This window comes from Balaenoptera borealis, assembly GCF_965194805.1.
Source record: "Balaenoptera borealis genome assembly, chromosome: 5".
NCBI classification, from domain to species: Eukaryota; Metazoa; Chordata; class Mammalia; order Artiodactyla; family Balaenopteridae; genus Balaenoptera; species Balaenoptera borealis.
In genome coordinates this window covers 8,107,537-8,130,797 of record NC_138862.1, presented here as the reverse complement: position 1 = coordinate 8,130,797, position 23,261 = coordinate 8,107,537, and the positions used below count along the sequence as shown (strand labels likewise).

The window sequence follows — 23,261 nt, the reverse complement described above, 5'->3', positions numbered from 1 at the left end:
GTGGAGGGTGGAGACACACAGCCCTGCATCCCCATATTGCGGCTCTCTGAACCCCATAGTACTTTAGCCGAGTTGGCTAAAGGTGTCGCTGGGGGGATCTTGCTGACTCAACCCTATAACGTCGGGTAAGGATGCCAAGTGTCTTGGGTGGCTTTGCCCTCCTCTCCCCTCCCGCTGACACCACAGTTCAAAGCTCAGGGAGCAGTCTTACTTCTTTCACATTTAGGTTCTTAGGGGGTGCACCATCACGCACTAGCCACGGTGTTGTAACGTTGCCAGGATTTGGGGTGTTGGGCAATCTGGATGGAACGCGGTGATGAAATGGTGAGCCCTTTGGTTCTCAGCTGCATGCTGTCTCATGCTCCATCCGCAGAGCTAGGGGTCCACCTTTCTGAGAAGAGAACTCTTCTAGAAAGCAGACTTTCGCTTCTTTTTTTGCTATAAGATTCTCCATTTTTAACCTAATATGCATAATCTTCTTATTTTAGGTGCTGAATTAGCTAACATGAGAGCAACTTTATGGAAGAAATGATAACTTTCAATTATGCCCCAAATATTTGTTTCAGGGTGGTGAGAAGTGGTGGTGGGTTGCTAATGAAATAATTAGAAGCGGCTGCTTGAAGTTTCCTCAGTTTTAATAAAGCGGGCATTCCTAATTAGGGGTGACAGATGAGGCTGACAGGCATTTGGACAGCCAGATCCACCTGAAACAATTATTTTACAGACAGATTATGGCCATTACAGCCTTCAAAGCTTCCAGAAATTTCTGTTAGCTCATGGACCGTGGGTTCCTAGAAATCTAGTTTCAGACATCGGAGGGGTCTGAACATCCATGGGGAGGACTTTGTGTGGATGCTGGATCTGGTGGTGGGTAGCATGTTGGCTCCCCCTCTTGCTAGCTATGAAGCCAGGGCAGGTTACTGAAAGATCCTGAGCCTCAGTTTCCTCATCTCTAAAATGGGGGTAATCAAACCTAGCTCATCAGGGGTTGTGGGGAATCTCACGAATTGATGTACGTGAAGCACTTAGCCCAGTGCCCAGTATTTGGAGGTCAAGTAGCTTCTATTTTTACTCTGTGATCAGGTGCTCACAAGCAGAACTTTCCGTGTCGACCATGATCACATGGGCAGCCTGCTTTTCTTCGTTCAAATTCTTTCTTTGAAGGATGGATGAGAAAAGGGCTTAAGACTCTAGACTTAGAGGAAGCTGCTTGCTCAAAGCAGGGCCTCCTGGAGACTGATGATATTACAGTCTGGAAAGCCTAGAAGGTCAGGGGGTGCAGTGATTGGCTTTCTCCTTTTGCATGTTCCGGGAGGGCCTATTTAGGCTCTGGGGATGTGTTCCCAAATTTTTCAGGGTCAGGAAAAAAGTGAATTTGTAGCTGGGCAGTCTTCCTTCTCCATGCTGTGCAGTGCTGAGGTTGGCCCCTCAGGCTGGGGTGGCGCCGGGGAGGACCGGGGAGATGACACCAAGCATGATTTGACTTGGTCTCAATTGCTCGATGAGGGTAGAAGGATGGGTCGTGGAATGCAGGTCCTGGGCTGGGATGGTAGCCATGGGTCACTCTCCCGTCCCTTCTCTGGGGTTCCCTGCTTCAGTTCTCTTGGGTGGAAAGTTCAGTAGGGATCTTGGATTTTTCCAGTGTAGTAACTTGAAAGGTAATTGATGATAATACTTCTTGACTGTGATTGTTGAATCCTGGTATGGTCCAGGCACTTAGCTAAGCTTTCGCTCACAGTGACTCATCCATCCTGGCCATACCATTCAAGATAGGTCCTGCCGATGGTGCTGAGGCTCAGGGAGGTTGAGTGACTTGCCCAGAGATGCACAGAGTATGGCAGATACACACCTGAGTCCAGAGCAGGTGCGTGTAAACACTGTGCTGCTCTGTCCTCCAGGGCTTTCTCCCATGGTCAATTCCCACTGCGGCCTCTGTAAACTCAGAGCAGACACAGAGCTAGGCTTGCTTGCTGGGCTGTGAGCCCACCTGGACCTTGTGTTCAAGGAGCTGGCAAAGTCGATAGGCACAGGTAACATAGAACAGCGCCATCCTGGGTGGGAGTGCGAGGTGCATGCAAGCGGGGTTGGTGGACTGATGGCCGGAGGTCTGGGTCCTGCTTCTGACTGTCACCACTGGAAAGGGGACATTCAGCCATCTGCATCTTCTTCTGGCCTGAGGAATGGGGCTATGTCCTTCTGATGTAAATCCTTACAATTCTAGGTCTCTGTGTGCTGTAGGATTTTAGGAAAAAAGGAAGCCATACGTGGCTAGATGGAGCCAGGGATGCACTGGTGCTCTCTGCCAAGCTGTAGGCTGCATGATGTGCTTTCCAGACTGATCCGGGCTTTGCACTGCTCCCAGGCAGGCCTGGTCCTCCCCCAGGTGAGCCCTGGCTTTGCCCTGCATCAACCCTGATACTTACCTGGTTGAGCCCTGGTCCCAAGCCTTGCACTGCCCTTGGGGAATGTGTGCAAGCCTGGCATGTCCCAGTGCCACCTAAGCAGGTGAGTTGGTCCAGCAATCCCACAGAACCAGCCCTGGATGCCCAGGGTCACAGAGTCACAGAGTCTGGATGTCTTTGCCTCCCTCTTAGAGGAGCTGCTCCCCTTGCCCTCCTTCCTCCTGGGAATGAAGAACTCCAGAGGGACTCCACACTCCCTTCTCCCTTGTGGGACCCCCTGATATCAGTGGATGAGAAGGGGGGGATTGTATCCCACAGAGACCCCTCCTAAGCCTGTGCTCTGGCTTCATGCAGACAGACCGTGACCCCCGGAGGATGAGTTGTAGCCTGAAGGGAAGGCAAAACAAACCTCAACACTGTGTATTTTTCCTTTTAAAAAATGCACCAGGAAAGTGTAACTAAACACAGAGACATGCAGGAAAAGCGAATACCGTTCCTCGGGCTCGCTTCTGTTCTTCCAAGACGCATTTCAGAGCGAAGTTGACCTTTCTAGTCATCTCATTATCTCCTCTGAAGGGTGGCAGCCTGCAAAGTTTAGGGCCTTTTATCGGCTGAACGGTGGAGATTGCCGAGTGCTCTAGAAGTGGTTTATGTTTAGACCGTGTTCCAAGTTATGCAAGACATCCCCTCCGGTGGATAATGGCAGGTCCCTGAATCCCTTGTCTCCTGTCCTTTCTGTCCCTCCCTCGCCCCCTCCCTCCCTGCCCGCTGCCCTCTCCTGGTTAATAGAGAAGACTCCACCTGGGATGTCCTTCTCTCCTGGTGGCCATTGGGGATTCATACGTGGGTTTCAGCCCCTGCTTCCTTGTTAATGCCCTCTGCTTTGGTGACAGTAACCTGGACAGTAAGAGAAAAGCCTCCTACCCCAGAGTCTGACAACTTGGGTTTGACCCTGGCATAGCCTCCAGCAAACCTCTAAGTGGACAGGTCACTTAACCCCTCTGAGCTCCCATCTCCTTGCCGTTCCATGAGGTACCAGTAGCTCGCACCCACTTGGGTGTTGTGGGCGGAAGAGAGACATTGTGTGCTCTTTCGTTCTTTTCCCATGAAACTTGAGGACAAGGCCTGTCATATAGAAAACTATCAAGGTGAACTGTCATTGTCATGATGCCATCAGGGTGCCCCCGCAGTGTCTTCTTGGTGGAGCCCAAACACCGATCAAATCACTCCTGTTCAGATTGGAGAATCACAAACCTCAGGTCTCCCAAGATCAGGGAAAACACGAGGGGTTCCAGACCTGACAGTGTGTCTGCCTTTCCTTGTGTGTGTGGTTCTATTTCTGGATTTCCCTTTCTCTGCCGATTGGACACCTGGGGGTTGGGCTTTATATTCAGTTCCCAGTGCTGCTGTAGCAAGTTACCATGGACGGGGCGGCTTAAACCAACAGACCTGTATTATCTCACAGTTCTGGAGGCCAGAAGTCTGACATCGAGGTGTCAACAGGCCCCGGCTTCCTTTGAAGGCTCCAGGGGAGGATCCGTCTTGTCTTTTCCAGCCTCTGGTGGCTCCTGGCATTCCTTGGCTTGTGGCCGCATCACTCCAACCTCTGTTTCTGTCTTCACTTGGCCTTCACCTCTGTGTCTGCCTTTTCCTCTTTGTAGAAGGACACTAGTCATCGGATTGAGGGCCCACCTTATGATCTCATCTCAACCTTAACTAATTATGTCTGCAAAGAGTCTATTTCCAAATAAGGTCACATTCTGAGTTTCTGGGTGGACATGAATTTCTGGGAAATACTATTCAATCTACTACAGTTATTAACAGCATGGGGTAGCCACACATTCATGCCCCGGTGGCCTGGAAGCTCCTTCCTCCAGGCCCTGAGACAGGCTGACCAGACTGGAGAATGTTCCTCTACTTTCTTTCTCCAGAGCCCAAAGCAGCTCAGAAATTCCCTCTTGCTCTCCACTGGCATTTCCCTGACTCTTCTTGCAGACTTATCTTTTGAAATCTTCCTATTTTTCTGTCATCCCAAGTACCCTACAATGAAACCAAAGCCGTGTCTGAATGCTGTGGCTTCTGAGAGGGTAAATAATTTTTTAAAATGTTTAAAAACAAAACATTTTAAATTTGAAAAGAACACAGAGATAACCACCATATATAAATCAAGAAATTGGCAGGGCTGCAAAAACGCCCAAACCAAAGTCTGTCTGTTCTGCCCCCCTCAGCTCTGTTGTCTGTTTCTGTGCCCATCTTGGGCTTTGCGGGGATTTCATTCTGCTGGCTTTGTGCACACATAACAGATCTCCAGGTCTTGACAGCCCTTAGGGAGCAGGTTCTGGCAGGCCATTATGGACAAGACTCCTTTCCTTTCAGGAACTAGTGGTATTTTGTTCGTATGCCCTCATGGGCTTATGCAGCACTTCACTGCTTAGAGGCAGAACTTTGTCATCTCTTTGTGCACAGAGATGTTAGTTGCAAGTGAATGAGTGGCCTCTTTGGCCCATGGTGGGTGAAGGCACAGCCCAAGATTTGGTCCTCCTCCAGTAGCTGGCGATATGGTTGTGGGGCAGGGTAGTGATGGGGGTGGTGGTTCCAGCTAATTTGTTTCTCGTGCATCTTTGGCCCTGGCAGTCTCCCTCTAGCATTTCCTGGAGTGGACAAGACCCCAGAGACTGTTTGTTTGGATTCTGTTTGACATCAATTACCTTGCTCAAGCTGTGTCCTAGGGCCATCAGGGCAGCTGTCTGACTGCATTTCTCATCTTGGGCTTCTCCCATCTAGGGCTTGTTAAGGCCCATTAGCCAGTCGTGCATCTCATATGAGTAAAGATCTTTTTTTTTTTTTTTTTTTTTTTTGTGATTCAGCTTAATTTATTATTTAAAAAAATTTAAAATTGAACTATAGTTGATGTACAATATTATATGTTACAGGTGTACAGTATAGTGATTCAAAAATTTTAAAGGTTATACTCCATTTATAGTTATTATAAAATATTGGCTATATTCCTTGAGTTGTTCAATATATCCTTGTACAGTATATATAACTTACTTTATACATAATAGTTTGTGCCTCCTAATCCCCTACCCCTACTTTGCCCCTCTCTCCTTCCCTCTCCCCACTGTAACCACTAGTTTGTTCTCTATGTCTGTGAGTCTGCTTCTTTTTTGTCATAAGGATCATTTTATAAGGCAGCTCTTTGTGATTCCAGCACAGGTAGAAACTCAGGAAAGACATGAGTAGGTCTTGGCTGTTGTGTTGTCATCAGAGAGCCACTATAATGCTCTAACAGGAATGGAATGAATATGATAAGGTTCTATTTTCCTTGTTGCTATTTTTTCTTTCTTTCTTTTTTTTTGTGATAGAAGGAATGTGTGAATTATGGGGGAGGAAGTTAAGGAGGGCCTCAGTGCATGTTGTCTGGAAGGACGTGGGAGGGGGTGGGGAGAGTGTCCAACCTGGGCTGAGGGAGTTAAACCTTTCACCGGGCCCTTCCAGATCTAGTGTCCGGAGGATTAGAAGGCAATTGCAGTGCACTGCAATGCGGGCAGGCTGGGTTTTTCTGCTACAAGGGCAATGGGTAGTGAACTTGCCCCGCCCCCATTGTGGAGTAGAGTCTCTGCCTCCTTGGATCTGGGGTTAGGGTGGGCACTGTGATTGTTTGGGCCAGCGGAGCGTGGTGACAAATGGCTCAGTTCCTGGTGAGACAGGCTGGGACCTGGGGCCCTTTACTGCAGGGCTTGCACCTGGCCAAACGCCTTCTCCAGCAACAGATACAAAGAAACTATAAGGGACTAAAAATAACTGCGTGCATGCACAGCTGGGGTAATGTATGAACAGTAAGATACAAAAAGGCCACAAACCAACTGCCATTTCTGATGTGCCAGGAGCAAAAGCAGGGGACTGCGTATGATCCTTGTACACAGCACAACCCAGGGGGTGGGCAGTCCACCTAAGCCGTCCCTCCGGGCCCAACCCACCGATCCGTCCCTACCTCCACCCCATTTAAGGAACCAGCTCGCCCACACTCGGGGAACGAGCAAGGGAACCTGTTACTTGTTTTTTCTCCCTCGTGCTGCAGCACGAGTCCCAGTACAGCCTTGCCCGTGTTCCTAGCCTGGCCTCTGATCAATTTCTATTGATTCAAGAATCCTAGAACCCTGGTCAGTAACATTGGCGCTGCCCTTCACTGAGCGGTGTGGGCTTCTTGCCTCTTGGAAGCGCTGTCCTGGGAGGAGTGGGACACCTGGAGACATCCACGCTGGGCAAAACCTGAGTCTGGTGGCTGTGAGCTTCCTGGGCCATGAGCAGCCACGTGGAGACAGAGCTGGGCGAGGAAACCAAGGCGCCCAGCTGACGGCTCACGGATCCGAGACACACCATCCCCGCACGCGCTCCCCCGCCCACAAAACTGTGTGCAAAATAAATGGTTGTTTGAAGCCTCTATGGGTGGCTTCACGTGGAGAAACACATACCTGGGGCATTTTGTCAAGACAAGATTGGTTACCCAGCTGGGTCGGGGAGGAAGCTCTTTGAAAAGTGGCCCAATAAACTGGTAGGTAAAGATTTCAGCTGCTCTCTCCGGTGCAGGTGAAGAGGGGCGTCTATTGGGGACCAGCGAGGGTACACGATCGCTGTGCAGGCCTGGATGAGGTCCCATCACCCCGCCTCTTGGTGGGACTGGGCAGCTGGAACAGTAAACACATGCGATCCCCAAGTCCATTGTTCCATCACTTAGCAAATGCCTACTGAGCTCACACCTGCTTGGCACACGAGACAGGAGGAGTCGACAGACATGACTCTGGTCCCAAGAAATCCGTGCCTGTCCTCGGTGGGACGGAGTTCCTGTGAGGTTACTGTGGAGAGGGAGTGGGCTTGCTGGGAGTTTGGGTTCCTTGGTTAGGCAGCTGACCAGTGTCCTCAGACCTGTTATGTCCTGGTCGGCCTGCCCCATCTCTGCCTGCTGATGCGGTACTGCTGGATGCCCTCCCTGACGGCCGGTTTGGGGAGAGACCCAGCCAGGCGTGGCGTTAGTGGCAAGACCCTGCTGAGGAGGTCACGGACACCCCATCAGCTAGTTTCCTTCATCACCAGCCAGCGTTGGGCCCCTGCTGGTCTTGGCTCCCTGGCTAACATTCTGCTGCCCCCTCCTGGCTCGAGCCTAATGACCCCGTCACCACGTGGGTAAAGATGGTTGGTCCTGGTTTCCATTTCTTCCTCTCAGCACGAATCTGTGTATTCGCTGAGTCATCTCTGAATGTTTAACACATAATTGGCAGTATAGCTTTCAATTCAATATTATCATTGCAGCTTGCCATGTCATTTTGGACTAAGTGTTATAATCTTTGAGCCTTTATCTTCTCAGCTAGAAAATGGACTAATATTACTGATTTTGCAGGGCTATCAGGATGTGGAATTCCTTGCACCTGTATGTAAATGTGCTAACAAGTGGTGGGTTTTTTCTGTGGTTTTGCCATCAAACAATCAGAGTCCAAAAAGGGAAGAATCATCGGCTTGCCTTGAGTCTATAAAAGTAGAAAAACCATGTTTTCTGAGACTGGCCTGTGGAAAAGAAGCTGGAATGGAGAGCTACAATGTATCGACAGTGGCCTTCAGCAAGGCGGGGAACGCCTGTCACCTCTTTACCAGCTCTGGTAGGGACAAGCTGTGTTTTGAGGAACTGGCCTTCTCATTTTCTTGTCTTTGGGATTCCTTGACGCTGGAGGGCAGAGAGGCAGAACCTGGTCTGCTCAAAGCATCTTTTGTGGATGGAATTGAACTCCCAAGTCTTCCTTCTAGATATGACTTCAGGGCTTTGAGAAAAAGAAACATGATGTTGTGATTTAGGAAAACTGTAACTTGAGCAATTACTGAGAAGACCCAAAATAATGCATTTCTTTGTAAGAGAAGAAAGATCATATTATACAATCAAAGCATGTGAAAGGATGTGTGCATTGTGTTGGTTAAAGAAGCCTAAGGTGAGCTTCGGGAAAGCATTAGCAGTGGGAGTTGCTGGCTGTTCTGCATCCCACTGGATACAACGTCCATCCCTCCTGATGGGTCCTGCCAAGTGATGAATGAGAAACACTTACCTTTCTGTAGGATATCTATTGACCTTAGGTGGCTGAATTGTAGCCCACTGGTTGTAAATGCCCAGGTCACAGTGATGGACGATGATCAGACAAGAGGACCTCTTCTTTTTTTTTTAATTTTTGAATTTTATTTTGTTTACTTTTTAATACAGCAGCTTCTTATTAGTCATCAATTTTATACACATCAGTGTATACATGTCAATCCTAATCGCCCAATTCATCCCACCACCATCCCCACCCACCCCACAGCTTTCCCCCCTTGGTGTCCATACGTTTGTTCTCTGCATCTGTGTCTCAATTTCTGCCCTGCAAATCGGTTCATCTGTACCATTTTTCTAGGTTACACATACATGCGTTAATATACGATATTTGTTTTTCTCTTTCTGACTTACTTCACTCTGTATGACAGTCTCTAGATCCATCCACGTCTCAACAAAAGACCCAATTTCGTTCCTTTTTATGGCTGAGTAATATTCCATTGTATATATGTACCACATCTTCTTTATCCATTTGTCTGTTGATGGGCATTTAGGTTGCTTCCATGACCTGGCTATTGTAAATAGTGCTGCAATGAACACTGGGGTGCATGTGTCTTTTTGAATTATGGTTTTCTCTGGGTATATGCCCAGTAGTGGAATTGCTGGATCATATGGTAATTCTATTTTTAGTTTTTTAAGGAACCTCCATACTGTTCTCCATAGTGGCTGTATCAATTTACATTCCCACCAACAGCGCAAGAGGGTTCCCTTTTCTCCACTATGTTGAATAATAGTGGTGAGAGTGGATATCCTTGTCTTGTTCCTGATCTTAGAGGAAATGCTTTCAGTTTTTCACCATTGAGAATGGTGTTTGCTGTGGGTTTGTCATATATGGCCTTTATTATGTTGAGGTAGGTTCCCTCTCTACCCACTTTCTGGAGAGTTTTTATCATAAATGGGTGTTGAATTTTGTTGAAAGCTTTTTCTGCATCTATTGAGATGATCATATGTTTTTTATTCTTCAATTTGTTAATATGGTGTATCACATTGATTGATTTGTGTATATTGAAGAATCCTTGCATCCCTGGGATAAACCCCACTTGATCATGGTGTATGATCCTTTTAATGTGTGTTGGATTCTGTTTGCTAGTATTTTGTTGAGGATTTTTGCATCTATATTCATCAGTGATATTGGTCTGTAATTTTCTTTTTTTGTAGTATCTTTGTCTGGTTTTGGTATCAGGGTGATGGTGGCCTCATAGAATGAGTTTGGGAGTGTTCCTTCCTCTGCAATTTTTGGGAAGAGTTTGAGAAGGATGGGTTTTAGCTCTTCTCTAAATGTTTGATAGAATTCACCTGTGAAGCCATCTGGTCCTGGACTTTTGTTTGTTGGAAGATTTTTAATCACAGTTTCAATTTCATTACTTGTGATTGGTCTGTTCATATTTTCTGTTTCTTCCTGGTTCAGTCTTGGAAGGTGATACCTTTCTAAGAATTTGTCCATTTCTTTCAGGTTGTCCATTTTATTGGCATAGGGTTGCTTGTAGTAGTCTCTTATGATGCTTTGTATTTCTGTGGTGTCTGTTGTAACTTCTCCTTTTTCATTTCTAATTTTATTGATTTGAGTCCTCTCCCTCTTTTTCTTGATGAGTCTGGCTAATGGTTGATCAATTTTGTTTATCTTCTCAAAGAAACAGCTTTTAGTTTTATTGATCTTTGCTATTGTTTTCTTTGTTTCTATTTCATTTATTTCTGCTCTGATCTTTATGATTTCTTTCCTTCTGCTAACTTTGGATTTTGTTTGTTCTTCTTTCTCTAATTCCTTTAGGTGTAAGTTTAGATTGTTTATTTGAGATTTTTCTTGTTTCTTGAGGTAGGCTTGTATAGCTATAAACTTCCCTCTTAGAACTGCTTTTGCTGCATCCCATAAGTTTTGGATCATCGTGTTTTCATTGTCATTTGTCTCTAGGTATTTTTTGATTTCCTCTTTGAGTTCTTCAGTGATCTCTTGGTTATTTAGTAACATATTGTTTAGCCTCCATGTGTTTGTGTTTTTTACGTTTTTTTCCCTGTAATTCATTTCTAATCTCATAGCGTTGTGGTCAGAAAACATGCTTGATATGATTTCAATTTTCTTAAATTTATTGAGGCTTGATTTGTGACCCAAGATGTGATCTATCCTGGAGAATGTTCCATGCGCACTTGAGAAGAAAGTGTAATCTGCTGTTTTGGATGGAATGTCCTATAAATATCAATTAAATCTATCTGGTCTATTGTGTCATTTAAAGCTTCTGTTTCCTTATTTATTTTCATTTTGGATGATCTGTCCATTGGTGTAAGTGAGGTGTTAAAGTCCCCCACTATTATTGTGTTACTGTCGATTTCCTCTTTTATAGCTGTTAGCAGTTGCCTTATGTATTGAGGTGCTCTTATGTTGGGTGCATATATATTTATAATTGTTATATCTTCTTCTTGGATTGATCCCTTGATCATTATTTAGTGTCCTTCCTTTTCTCTTGTAACATTCTTTATTTTAAAGTCTATTTTATCTGATATGAGTATTGCTACTCCAGCTTTCTTTTGATTTCCATTTGCATGGAACATCTTTTTCCATCCCCTCACTTTCAGTCTGTATGTGTCCCTAGGTCTGAAGTGGGTCTCTTGTAGACAGCATATATATGGGTCTTGTTTTTGTATCCATTCAGCAAGCCTGTGTCTTTTGGTTGGAGCATTTAATCCATTGACGTTTAAGGTAATTATCGATATGTATGTTCCTATGACCATTTTCTTAATTGTTTTGGGTTTGTTTTTGTAGGTCCTTTTCTTCTCTTGTTTTTCCCACTTACAGAAGTTCCTTTAGCATTTGTTGTAGAGCTGGTTTGGTGGTGCTGAATTCTCTTAGCTTTTGCTTGTCTGTAAAGATTTTGATGTCTCCATCGAATCTGAATGGGATCCTTGCTGGGTAGAGTAATCTTGGTTGTAGGTTCTTCCCTTTCATCACTTTAAATGTGTCATGCCACTCCCTTCTGGCTTGTAGAGTTTCTGCTGAGAAATCAGCTGTTAACCTTATGGGAGTTCCCTTGTATGTTATTTGTCATTTTTCCCTTGCTGCTTTCAATAATTTTTCTTTGTCTTTAAGTTTTGCTAATTTGATTACTATATGTGTCGGCGTGTTTCTCCTTGGGTTTATCCTGTATGGGACTCGCTGCGCTTCCTTGACTTGGGTGGCTATTTCTTTTCCCGTGTTAGGGACGTTTTCGACTATAATCTCTTCAAATATTTTCTCGGGTCCTTTCTCTCTCTTCTCCTTCTGGGACCCCAATAATGCGAATGTTGTTGTGTTTAATGTTGTCCCAGAGGTCTCTTAGGCTGTCTTCATTTCTTTTCATTCTTCTTTCTTTATTCTGTTCTGCAGCAGTGACTTCCACCATTCTGTCTTCCAGGTCACTTGTCCGTTTTTCTGCCTCAGTTATTCTGCTATTGATTCTTTCTAGTGTAGTTTTCAGTTCAGTTATTGTATTGTTCATATCTGTTTGTTTGTTCTTTCATTATTCTTGGTCTTTGTTAAAGACTTCTTGCATCTTCTCAATCTTTGCCTCCATTGTTTTTCCGAGGTCCTGGATCATCTTCACTATCATTATTCTGAATTCTTTTTCTGGAAGGTTGCCTATCTCCACTTCATTTGATTGTTTTTTTGGGGTTTTATCAGTTCCTTCATCTGGTACATAGCCCTCTGCCTTTTCATCTTTTCTATGTTTCTGTGAATGTGGCTTTTGTTCCACAGGCTGCAGGACTGTAGTTCTTCTTGCTTCTGCTCAGGAGGACCTCTTTTAAAAATGTAAACTAATGAATTTCACAGAAATTACCCATTAGAGTGTGGTAAGATGTGAGCAGTGCAGCACGTTTTGTCAAAATGTCAGATCATGTAATTGGTAGGATAAACCATTTTACCATAGATGGAAGGAGGCACCAGATCATTCCTGGTTGGCAAAGAGTGAGATTTTCAAAATATACTGCAACTGTGAAAGCAATAATAGGAGTTTCTGTGGCTGCTGTAGTTGCCTGAATGGCAAACTATGAATGTACTACTCTTTCTACTCCATCCATCCAACCATCCATTCACCTACGCACCCATTTACCCATTCACCCACCCATCTATCTACCCATTCACTCATCCACCCATCCACCCACTCATCCATCTATCCATCCACCCACCCACTCACCCACCCATCTACCCATCCATCCACACACTCATGCATCCATCCAGCCACCCATCCACCTACTCATCCATCCATCCATCCAACAAAAAAGCACCAACTAAGTACCAAGCCTTGTGGAAGGTGCTGGGGACAGATGAGTGAGACAATATTTGGCTGTAAGGAGTTTGCTCTCTACTGGGGACGACAGACAGGAAGAGTTAATATACAGTGCAGTGCTAGCTTATGAGCTCTGAAGATGGAAATTCGGAAGCCTGCTGGGGTCGAAGGAGTTTGGGAAGGATGTCTGAGCTCCCCAGATGGCCCCAGATTCACATTCCAGGAAGAAAAAGCAATGTTTTCAAAGTCTAGGTGGCCTGGGAGGGCGTGCCCTGTTGGGGAATGTAGACATTTGATAAAGAGGGCTAGTGGGGTGGAATATTGTCCCATCCTTATAAGGCCCAGCAAGAGGTTTGGAAATGATGCTGCACAGCAGTGATTATTAACCTGGGCTCCAAGGACAGGGGCCCAGGGCACTTGGGTTTGAGGGGCAGGGCTCCTAAGCTCCACCCTTGCTGCAACTGGGCAACTCATCTTTTGTCTAATTCAAATAATGAGCTTCTGCTTGAGAGTTCTGTCAGAGAAAAGTTTCCGCAGCTTAGTTTGGAAACCACCAGAGTAGATGAGGGGGCTCCAGCTATGGCTCTGGCTAGGGAGTTGCTTTAGACAATCGCTCCAGGATAATGTGGAGGGTGGCTCCAGGGGAGTCAGCTAGAAGCAGGGACAGGGGCTCTTCTCTTGGGTACCTGAAGGGATGGAGACATGCCCATGGGTTTCTGCTGGGCCTGGTGAGTGCTAAGTGGGACAGATGTGTAAGGGGCTGGGGGATGCAGAAGACAGGTTAGTAACTCTACCAGGTGCAGCAGCGAGACTTGGGGGGAGGTTACACTAGGAAAAGTGGGATGAAATAGTGATGGTGTCCTGAGGGTTTTATTTCACATCCAGCAGGCTCTGGGAAATGATATAACCCAGGTATATTTTTACACAACGTCTTCTGTTCATGTTATAGTGTAAGGCAACCAACATGCCATTTGAAAACTCTGCTGGACCCAGGGGCTTCTTTCATGCCTCCCTAGAGGGGGCTGGGGGCCAAGGCCCTCTGGAGTCAGAGCTGAGGTGCTGGAGTTAGGCAAAGCCAACCCCATGCAAAATGGAACACTGAGAACATGGAAAACTCTCTTAGGAACGTTTCTTCAGTTCAACATTGGACTTTGCCTGGTATTGTTAAACTCCTCTAGTTAAGACACTTAGAGTTGTGACAAGCAGCTGTGAACTGCTCTGTGAGTCCTGAGGTCCCTTTCATCTTTTAAAGTTTCATGAGGTGCAAACAGCAGATGGGTATAGAATGGGTCCTGCCTGGGTGGGCAGGTGTGGGAAGGAGCAGGGCTGCCCCAGTGCAGGGATCTGGCCATAGGCAGAGCGTGGGGAGAGGTGGGTGGGGGAGGGGAGGGGGGAGAGAGACAGAGATGGAGAGACAGACAGAAAGAGAGAGAGGGAAAGGATTATTACAAACCCATAACACCGTCCTTGATTTATATGGGGGGAGGTCTGACATCCTGTTGGTCCTGTGAAAGGATATGGCACTTCAAAAATGATTCATGTTCCCACATACAGAAAAGGCTGACTTCTTTGGACACACACACACACACACACACAAAAAGAAGAAACCAAGGACATATCAAATTTTTCTTTTATTGTTCCAGTCAAAAAAAAGAGGAACACCTCAATATGTAAACAGTTTCCCTAACACAGCGAGTTCTTAAAGATATATTTTTTTATTCTAAAAAAATTTGGCATTGTAGTGATTTCTCAATACATAATTTGTGCTTTCGCATTTTGCATGCTTTCGCCTCATTGTCCGTGCACAGATGTACTTGGAGTTGAGTTACAAAAGAACTGAAAGGTGGGTCAGGAGCCAAACCAGCACTTGAGCCCTACCTGGCTTTCCTTTCCAAAAAGCGTGGCGGGAAGGTTGGCAATACTGACTTCAGAAGCCAGTCTAATCACTTATCACGAGGAAAAGTCAGAAGCCTTGGTAAGATTATTTGAAAGATGCATTTTCTTATTTTTTTCTGTTTATCACTAAAGGATCATTGGTTTTGCTCAAGTAAAACTTCATTTTTTGCATTGTATTATTTAATATCTAAAAATCTCTCTTATAATAACCCTTGTTTTATGATTTTTCTGGACTTGTAATTTACTACTAAATGCTATTGAAATTCCACCAATGATTTATTCTGTTTCCACAGATTCACTGAATCATATCAAAGTGCTTGACAGTTTTGTCAAGGACATTTTGCCTTTTTCTAGTGAAAGTTATTCTTTTAAAAAAATTCAATCCTAAAGCCTTAAGAGCCTTTTAAGCACGATGGTGGGTTTATTAATAAATGCTGCTGTACTATTCTTTCTGTGGTCTGTGTTCCTTAGCCTGGAATTCTGTCTTCTACAATTTAGCACCAGTTTTCAAAATGCATATTTCGTCAAATCTACAATAAGCCATCCCAACCCATCTAGGCTGGCCTAGGTACCATCTCCCAGTCTTGCTTTGTGTATGCCTATCTTTGGACCCTCTCTCATGCTAGCTCCTCAAACTGAAAGGAAGGCCCTCCCTCCTGGATCTCTATCTTCCAAATCCCATTTAGTCTCAAGGAATGTCAAGACAAATATCCTTTCCTTTCCCAGGAAACCACTCCTTATGGCTTACATGGAAGCTGATCTGCTTTCTTTAAATTTCAGAACAGTTGTTTTGCCCTCTCTATTAGGTTGTCTTATTCCTAAAACTAGAGTATGTTAATTTCCCTCTTAGGCCTCAGTATCTTCATTTGTAAAGTGGGAGTCAGTATTTGCTTACCAGGCTTTTGTGTGGCTTGATGCACTCAGCACGTGTTGTCACGTGGTGAGAGCTGGTAGCCATGAGGTTGTAGGCTTGTTGAGGGCAGAGGAAGAAGTCACCATTTCTTAGTCTTCAGAGTAACTTGCCTAGGGCATCACCCACTGTACTACAACTTTTCATGGGCCAATACTCAGTCAAGCTCATGTAGATATAGAATAATAAAATATGGAGCATCAGCCAGTTTTCAGAATATTTTGAGTATTCTATATTTTGAGAGTTCTTTCTTTTTCTTTTGAGTATTCTATATTTTGAGAGTTCTTTCTTTTTCTAGTTTTAGTCGGTGGTTTAGATCCCTGAGAATGGAAATACAAGTGCATGCCTGCTCCCAGCATTGGTGAACTTCGTGCACCTTGAAAATGAAATATTTTATTTCTCTGTAGGAGAAATTTATCAAAAACTCAAGTTCTTAAAAGAATTTCTGGGAACAATATTGAAGATCAAGTATGTCTGAGCCTTGTCTCTTTTTAGAAGACCTGCATTCTCTAGGAATGGATACTGGACCTGGAACACCAACATGCACCCCAGTGACACCCCAGCTTGATGACCTGGTCCTGGGAGCGTCCGTTCTTTGTTTTGTTTAAATAGTTCCTGACATTTCTGTGTGATGGTAGGAATGAGAACTTCCAGGTCAAGAGAAACATGGATGTCTACAAACATGCAATGCTCAAACCAGATTAAGAATTACCCTCAATTTCACAGATTCAGATTAAAAAGACTATTGAAGTTTAGGCACTGCTTAGGACTTTTGAACTAGTGAACTTTCCAGAATAGTTTTCTTTCTATCTTAGGAAATGGCTCACAGAACAACCTCATATTTTATAGGGCCATAGTAAATGTTTGGGGCCTTAGTATTGTGCTATTTTATTAGGAAAGACAAACATAATGAATTGTCTTTCAATTAATAGTGGAAGAGAGTGATATGGTTGAAATAAAGCAGTTGAATGAAAATGTTATTATGGTGTAAGCTTTTTGCCTCCTTAATTACGTTCTGCTTGGTTTAGTATTTTTTTTTTTTTTTTTGGCTGGCCTGGGATCCCAGGTGCATGCTTCAGGAAACGTAGAGTTGGATTCAGGTTAAAAATAAGTTGCCAATAACCTGCTGGAGCTGACTGAGCTGTTCATGGATGAACCTAAGATGTAGGCATGCACTTATTTTCTATCAAAGATGCTAAGCTTCCTTGGGGCTTTTTCTACTGTAGAGGAGAGTATAGTGCTTCTCTGGTAATACCTCATTTGTCTAGAAGGTACCTAACTCACACTCACAACTTGTTTATTTGCTACAGGTTTAGTGGTGGTAAAAGAGAGGAGAGAAGGATGTGGTTGGCAAGGGGATGCTGGAGACAAGCATATGGGTGGTGATGAAATTTCACTGCTGCCAGCAAAGGAATCAGTGAAACTCTTAAAAGCAGCTAAGGCTTAAAGCTAAACCATCTTGGGCTATTTAATGTAAGGAAGGATGGTATAGACCAGATCTGATGGTGATGTAGACCGGAACAGATACTGAGTCATAGACGCAGAGACTGTGGGATTCAAATACTTGCTGAAAAAGATGAAACTAAGAGCAGACACATTTTTTTCCCTCAAGCTTACATGAAACATTCACCAAGATAAATCACATTCTGGGCCATAAAACACACCTCAACAAACTTAAAAGAATAGAAATCATGCCATGTCTGTTTTAGACCGCAGTGGAATTAAACTAGAAATCAATAACAGAAAGATAGATGAAATATCTCAAAGTACTTAGAGATTCAACAACACACATCTAAATAACACATAGGTTAAAGCAGAAATCTCAAGAGAATTAAAAAAATATTTTGAACTCAATGAAAATGGAAATACAACTTATCATAATTTGTGGGATGCAGTGAAAGCAGTGCTTAGAGGGATTGAGAAGGAAGAAATAAAATTGTCTTTGTTTGCAGATGATATAATTGTCTAAATTGTCTATGTAGAAAATCTGAAAGAATAAAGCAAAAACTCCTGGAACTAATAAGCCATTATAGCAAGGTTGCAGGATACAGGGTTAATATACAAAAAGTCAATCACTTTCTTTCCTATATACCAGCAATGAACAAGTGGAATTTGAAATAAAAAACACACCACTATTTACATTAGCACTCCCCAATATGAAATACTTAGGCTTAAATCTAACAAAATGTGTATGAGGAAAACTACAAAACTCTGATGAGAGGTATCAAAGATGAACTAAATAAATGGACAGATAGTCCATGTTCATGGATTGGAAGAGTCAATATTGCCAAGATGTCAGTTCTCCCTAAATTGAACTACAGACTCAATGCAATTCCAGTCAAAATCCCAGCAAGTTATTTTGTGGATATTGACAGACTGATTCTAAAGTTTATATGGAGAAACAGAAGACCCAGAATAGCCAACTCAATATTGAAGGAGAAAAACAAAGTTGGAGGACTGACATTACCCAATCTCAAGGCTTATTATAAAGCTACAGTAATTAAGATGGTGTGGTATTGGTGAAAGAACAGACAAACAGATCAATGGAACAGAATAGAGAGCCCAGAAATAAACCCACATAAATAGTCAACTGAACTTTGACAAAGGAGCAAAGGCAATACAATGGAGCAAAGATAGTTATTTCAACAAATGGTGCTGGAAAAAACAGTACATTCATATTTTTAAAAAATGAATCTAGGGGACTTCCCTGGTGGTCCAGTGGTTGAGACTCTGTGCTTCCAATGCAGGGCATGAGGGTTCGATCCCTGGTCAGGGAACTAAAAAAAAAAAAAAAAAAAAAGAATCTAGACGCAGACTTTACACCTTTCACAAAAATTAACTCAAAATGAACCATAGATTTATATGTAAAACGCAAAACTAGAAAACTCCTAGAAGAGAACATATGAGAAAACCTAGATGACCTTGGGTATGGCAATGACTTTTAAAATACAACACCAAAGGCATATTTCATGAAGGAAAGAATTGATAAGCTGGTCTTCATTAAAATTAAAAATTTCTGCTCTGCAAAAGACACTGTCAACAGAATGAGAAGACAAATCACAGACTGGGAGAAAATATTTGCAAAAGACTCATCTGATAAAGGACTGTTATCCAAAATATATGAAGAACTCTTAAAACTCAACAATAAGAAAGTAACCTGATTAAAAAATGGGCAAAGAGATTAGACCCATGCACCTATGGTCAATTATTCTATGACAAAGGAGGCAAGAGTATACAATGGAGAAAATACAGTAAGTGGTGCTGGGAAAACTGGGCAGCTACATGTAAAAGAATGAAATTAGAGGACTCTCTAACACCATACACAAAAATAAACTCAAAATGGATTAAAAACCTAAATGTAAGGCTGGATACTATAAAACTCTTGGAGGAAAACATAGGCAGAACACTTTCTGACATAAATTAGAATAATGAAAATAAAAACAAAAATAAACAAATGGGACATAATTAAACTTAAAAACTTTTGCACAGCAAAGAAAACCATCAACAAAACAAAAAGACAACCCACAGAATGGGAGAAAATATTTGCAAACAAAGTGACCGCAAGGGGTTAATCTCCAAAGTATACAAACAGCTCATGCAGCTCAATAACAACAACAACAAAAAAACAAACAATCCAATCAAAAAATGGGCGGAAGATCTAAATAGACATTTCTCCAAAGAAGACATACAGATGGCCAAAAAGCACATGAAAAGATGCTCAGCATCACTAATTATTAGAGAAATGCAAATCAAAACTACAATGAGGTATCACCTCACACAGGTCAGAATGGGCATCGCTTAAAAAATCTACAAATGGACTTCCCTGGTGACGCAGTGGTTAAGAATCTGCCTGCCAATGCAGGGGACACGGGTTTGAGCCCTGGTCCAGGAGGATCCCACATGCTGTGGAGCAACTAAGCCCGGGTGCCACAACTGCTGGGACCCGCAAGCCTGGAGCCCGTGCTTGGCGGCGGGGGGAGGCCACCACAATGAAAAGCTCGTGCACCACAAGGAAGAGTAGCTCCCACTCACCTCCGCTAGAGAAAGCCCGTGCGCAACAATGGAGACCCAACTCAGCCAAAAATAAATAATAAATAAATAAATAAATAAATAAATAAATAAATAAATAAATAAATTTATTAAAAAAATCTACAAATGATAAATGCTGGAGAGGGTGTGGAGAAAAGGGAACTCTCCTACTTTGCTGGTGGGAATGTAAATTGGTACAGCCACTATGGAAAACAGTGTGGAGGTTCCTTAAAAAACTAAAAATAGAGCTACCATAGGTTCCAGCAATCCCACTCCTGGGCATATACCTGGAGAAAACCATAATTCGAAAAGATACATGCACCCCAATGTTCACTGCAGCACTGTTTACAATAGCTAGGACACTGAAACAACCTAAATGTCCATTGACAGAGGAATGGATAACGAAGATGTGGTACATATATACAACGGCATATTACTCAGGCATAAAAAAGAATGAAATAATGTCATTTGCAGCAACATGGATGGACCTAGAGATTTTCATACTGAGTGAAGTAAGTCAGACAAAGGCAAATATATGATATTGCTTATATGTGTAATCTAAAAAAATGGTACAAATGAGCTTATTTACAAAACAGAAATAGAATCACAGATGTAGAAAACAATCTTATGGTTACCAAGGGGGAAAGTGGGGGGGAGGGATAGATTGGGAGATTGGGATTGACACATACACACTACTATATATAAAATAGATAACTGATAAGGACCTACTATATAGCACAGGGAACTCTACTCAATACTCTGTAATGACCTATATAGGAAAAGAATCTGAAAAAGAGTAGAGGGCTTCCCTGGTGGCACAGTGGTTGAGAATCCACTTGCCAATGCAGGGGACACAGGTTCGATCCCTGGTCCAGGAAGATCCCACATGCCACGGAGCAACTAAGCCCGTGTGCCACAACTACTGAGCCTGCGCTCTAGAGCCCGTAGGCCACAACTACTGAAGCCCACGTGCTTAGAACCCATGCTCCGCACCAGGAGAAGCCATCACAATGAGAAGCCCGTGCACCTCAATGAAGAGTAGCCCCCACTCACAGCAACTATAGAAAGCCCACGTGCAGCAATGAAGATCCAATGCAGCCAAAAATAAATAAAAAATAAATAAATAAAATTTAAAAAAAAATACAAACTTTCAGAAAAAAATTAAATAAATAAAAAGAGTAGATATATGTATATGTATAACTGATTCACTTTGCTGTACAGCAGAAACTAACACAATATTGTAAAACAACTATGGCCCAACAAAAATTTTTAAAAAATGGGCAAAGACCTGAACAGGCACCTCATCAAAGAAGAAGTACAGTGGGAAATAAGCATATGAAAAGATGCTCCGTATCTTATATCATCAGGGAAATGCAAATGAAAACAATGAGATATCAGTGCACCCCTATTAGAATGGCCAAAATCCAAAACACTGACAATTCCAGATGCTGGCAAGGATGTGGAACAACAAGAATTATCATTCACTGTTGGTGGCAATGCAAAATGGTACAGCCACTTTTGAAGACAGTTTGGCAGTTTCTTACAAAACTAAACATAGTTTTATCATATGATCCAGGCTTCATGCTCCTTGGTATTTACCCAAATGAAAAAAAAAACAACCTTGATGTCTACATAAAAATCCTGCACACAAATATCTATAGCAGCTTTATTCATCGTTGTCAAAACTTGGAAGCAACCAAGATGTCCTTTGGTACGTGAATGGATAAATAAACCGTGGTACATCCAGACAATGGAATATTATTCAGCACTAAAAATAAATGAGCTACCAAGCCACGAAAAGATGTGGAGGAACTTACATGTGTATTACTAAATGAAAGAAGCTAATCTGAAAAGGTTATATACTGTACGATTCCAGCTATATGACATTGTGGAAAAGGCAAAACTATGGAGACAGTAAAAAGACTAGTGGTTGCTAAGGTTTAGGGCGAGGGAGAGATGAATAGGCAGAGCACAGAGGATTTTTAGGCAGTGAAACTACTCTGTATGATTCTACAATGGTGGATACATGTCGTTATACATTACACATTTGTCAAAACTCATAGAATGTACAATACCACGAGTGAACCTTAATGTAAACTATGGACTTTAGGTGATAATGACAATCAAGATAGGTTCATCAATTGTAACAAATGTAGCCACTCTGATGGGGGATGTTGATAACGCGGGAGGTTGTACATGTGTGGGGACAGGGAGTATATGGGAAGTCTCTATATTTCTCGCTCAGTTTTGCTGTGGACCTAAAACTGCTCTAAGAAAATAAGGTTAACTAAGTTCTTAAAAGATGAGAAAACTGTTTCAAAGCAGTTCATTTATTTATTCAAGATCACACGGCCCATCTGGGGATGGAACCAGGACCAGAATCCCAGTCTCCTCAGACTGAATCCAGGTTTCCTACATACCAGTGAAAAGAAAGGCTACTATATGTATGACCCTTTGCCTGTGGCTTCAGGGAAGCATATGGTACATTTCAGAAAGAATATCACAGTGATGGTGAGGGAGGGCCGGGGGGAAGTGATTATTATTGTTATGGCTTTGGCTTTCTGGAAATTCACTTATGTGGACCAGCTCATAACGGATTGGGAAGGATAAGTGCGTGTGGTGTGTGTGTGTGTGTGTGTGCGCGCGCGCACGTGCGCGTGTATATAAGTGCATGTATATTTGAGTATATGTATATATGTGTGTATGCATTTGTCAGTTGATGTGTTAGTTACAAAAGACTGGAAACTCCCACTGCATTGTGTACGTTTAGCGGAGTCTTTTAGAAAAGGAAAAAAAGCACATGAAGATACAAATAGAGAGGAACCACAGGAGAAGAGCCCACACGTCTTGCTGATGCCTGTTGTAATAGAATTAAAAAATAAGATGGAAGTCAAGCTGCTCAGGTTGTGGAAAGTTCTCACTTATTCCCTAACACCCATCTGAACACGGCCAGCTGACCCAGTGAAATGCAAACTCTGGGATCTGATCTGGCCTGACTTGTACAGTGTGGGCATGACTTAGAGATTTGAATGTTAAGATCCTCTCTCTGAAAGCAGGCCATCATCTTGAGTACCACCGTGTCCAAAGTTTCCATGAGGTCGGTGTCCAGTGGGATTGCTGCTGAGACATTCCTGGTTAGCAGAGTTTATTCCAGCCTGATTCATGGGGCCAGACTGAATTGAACTCTAAAAGCTTCAGTGCTAAATTCCACTTCACCTTTCATGCCAATGTCAAGGAGTTTTTTTCTCAGTTTCAAAGCCAGATGGAAAATGGCAAGTTCAAGGAGAAATAGTACCGGGGGGGACTTTGCATCCTGGAGGCAAAAATGAATATCTCTGATTTGAAATTAGGGCTTCTAAAAGAATTTGTAAGTAAATTTTAAAAATCGCCTTTGGGGCTTCCCTGGTGGTGCAGTGGTTGAGAATCTGCCTGCTAATGCAGGGGACACGGGTTCGAGCCCTGGTCTGGGAAGATCCCACATGCCGCGGAGCAACTAGGACCGTGAGCCACAACTACTGAGCCTGCGCGTCTGGAGCCTGTGCTCTGCAACAAGAGAGGCCGCGATAGTGAAAGGCCCGCGCGCCGCGATGAAGAGTGGCCCCCGCTTGCCGCAACTAAAGAAAGCCCTCGCACAGAAA

General features: G+C 43.3%; 1 protein-coding gene across 3 annotated transcripts in view; it reads right to left on the bottom strand.

The window, feature by feature from the left end:
* Positions 1–14,404: 14,404 nt before the first annotated feature.
* Positions 14,405–23,261, bottom strand: part of KCNJ6 (potassium inwardly rectifying channel subfamily J member 6) — a 298,142-nt gene continuing 289,285 nt past the window's right edge. For all 3 annotated transcript variants that reach the window (XM_082394589.1, XM_082394591.1, XM_082394590.1), the window contains one exon: positions 14,405–23,012. The gene's annotated coding sequence lies outside the window, so the exon portion shown is untranslated. The remainder of the gene's footprint in view (positions 23,013–23,261) is intronic.